General features: G+C 66.0%; 1 pseudogene; it reads left to right on the top strand.

Moving 5' to 3' along the window:
• Positions 1–2,466: 2,466 nt before the first annotated feature.
• Positions 2,467–2,585, top strand: LOC142874490 (uncharacterized; annotated as a pseudogene).

Here is a 2,585-nt window from a genome sequence, read left to right as displayed (position 1 = left end):
GTGCCCTGACTCTAACCCTAACCCTTACCCAGCCCGTCTCCTCCACGGCCCCTGCCTGACTGACTCCTTCCCGCCCGGCCTGTCACCTGTCACCGTCCTCTGCCCCTGCCTGACACGCTCCTCCCCGCCCGGGCCGTCACCGTCCTCGGCCCCTGCCTGACGGGGCTCCTCTGTCGCCTGGGCCTTCCAAGGGCTTGGTGTGGACGCTGGTTCCAGGACGCCCTCCCAGGAACCCGGTAGCAGGGCGGCCGCAGCGTCTCGCGCAACCCAACCGTCCGCCGGCTGGCCGCCGTCGCTAAGTGGCCTGCGGGGGACGTGCTCCCGCTGTGCCGTGGGGGCCCAGCCTGGTGTCTTCTCTGAGGCCCCGCGGCTGCCGCTCCCCGCAAGGGGATAGCCGCGGAGGTGGGGACCGCCTCCTCATGGGGACGTACACTCAGCTCTCCACGTCGGATTCCGGGGCTCTCTGTCCTGCCAGAAGGCCCAGCTGGCCTGCGGGTCCTTAGAGTGGCAAAAACATCCGAAAACTGAGATTGAGGGTCCGGTGGGTGTCTGCACTTTTGTGCTGGGCACCCCAGGGAGGCCCGGGGGCTGGCTGGACAACGCGGTCTGCTGGGCGGGGGCTTTGGAGGAGCAACTGATGCCCTTTGCACTTTGGGTAGCAAGTGTCTGAGGTGTCTCTGGGCCCTGTGCCATGTGGGGGCGGGGGCGGGGGCGGGGTGGGAGGAGGAGGAGGAGGAGGAGGAGGAGGAGGAGGAGGTGGGAAGGGCCGTGGCCTGCAGTCGTGTTCCCCGGGGTGGCACAGCATGTGGCTTCTTCCACAGGCTGCTTGGCCTGGGCTCCCTGCACCTGGGCCTTTGGAGGACTGGCCCTGTGCTTGCCAACACTTCCTGCAGGGACCCAGAGCTGGGAGGTTGCATCTCTCAGCCCTGGGTCGGGCAGAGCCCCAGCGGGCCATGCCCACAACCTCTCTCAGCACGGGTCCCCCAGAAGGCTCCTTTGGGACCAGGATTCTCTTGCGGGTGACTCTTTAAGGTCTGGCCCCTGGATGGAGGGGCACCAGGAGTAGAGGAGCAGGAAGGGGAAGGGGGTGGCCATGCGAGGGGACACTTTCAGGCCAAGTCCCAGCTTCAGCCTGATCCTCCTGGGAACCCCTGGGTGGACATCACACCTCCTGGTTGCCCCGCTCTGAGACAAGGAGCCGGGCTTCGCATTCCCACAGCAGCCAGTCGTGGGCTGAGGACACCTGGGGCGTTGGGAACTCCCTGGCTTCTCCTTGGATTAACATCTGGAGCTGCTTGTGAATTGTGCCGCCACACACACCCGAGTGCAGGTGTCTTCTGCACAGACTGCGGGCCTCGCTCTTCTGAATGCCGCTAGCTCGCCACCCACCCACCCGCGGGTGAACCTGGTCAGGGTACTTTCTCTCAGGGGCAGACTCTCATCCGGGCGGGCTACCGGTGTCTCTGTTTGCTCGTTTCTTTCTTCCACTTCGGGAAAGGCTTCCTTACTGGGTGTGGAAATCTCCTATGCCTTTCCTCGCCTATTCTGTCAGCTTTCAAATTCTCTTTCGGTTGCCACCCTCACAGATGGATTAGGAAACTCTTTGCGGTGCACTCATTAGTGAAATGACCTCAATGACGCTGGAATCCAATATCTAATCGCCGATTTTTAGCGAGTCCACACGCCAGGGTGGTTGGGGTCCAATGCAGCCCCGGCCAGGCCCAGGCCCCTTGGACTGGGCCACAGGAGGACACAGAGGAGGGTCCCGGCCCCCACGGTAGCGGTGCGGGCAGTTCTCCAAGGGCTTGGGTGTTTTCCAGAGGGAGGAGATGGAGGGGACTGATTTCTTCAGCGCCCCACAAACCACGCCACCCCACCCCACCCATGGGACACATCCGGGGGGAGAGAGAGAGAGAGAGAGAGAGAGAGAGAGAGAGAGAGAGAGAGAGACGCCCCATACACTGGCTCCCCTCCCCCGTGCGCTGTGCCCCAGCCCTGGCCCGGGGGAATAGGCGGCCGCAGGGCCACAGGGTGGGCGGCGCAGCTGAAAGGGGTTGTGGGGGAGGGCGGCCCCTGGCTGGGGTCAAAGGGCGAGCGCCCCGCCCACCCCGTGCGCAGTCAGCGGCCGCGGCGCGCTGGGGGTGGGGGCGGGGAGGTGAAGGAGGCCAGGCGAGGAGAGGAGGGGGGCTGGAAGGTCTCCACCTTGGTGGGTCCAGCCGTGGAGGCGCATCTTGTGTGAGTGTGAGTGAGTGAGTGAGTGTGAGTGTGTGTGTATAGAGAGACAGCCCCCAACCTCGGCCCGCCGCTCCCTGCCCGCCCCGCCTGTCACCCCCGTCCCTCGGAGCCCGCCGGACCCGGCCGGCGAACTCAACAGGCCCGGCCCGGCGCGGGGCCTGGGGCGGGAGGAGGCGGCGGGGAAGCGCAGAGAGGCTCGGCTTCTTGAGCGGGGCAGGGGCGCCCTCCGCCGTCCACGGCCACACCACCCCGAACGCGCCCGATCCCGTCTGGTCTCGGAAGCTAAGCAGGGTCGGGCCTGGTTAGAACTTGGATGGGAGACCGCCCGGGAATACCGGGTGCCGTAGGCT

The sequence above is a fragment of the Microcebus murinus genome, chromosome 12, assembly GCF_040939455.1.
Source record: "Microcebus murinus isolate Inina chromosome 12, M.murinus_Inina_mat1.0, whole genome shotgun sequence".
In the NCBI taxonomy this organism is placed as follows: Eukaryota; Metazoa; Chordata; class Mammalia; order Primates; family Cheirogaleidae; genus Microcebus; species Microcebus murinus.
Note: the sequence above shows the minus strand (reverse complement) of the source record. Positions and strands in the feature narration are given on the sequence as shown.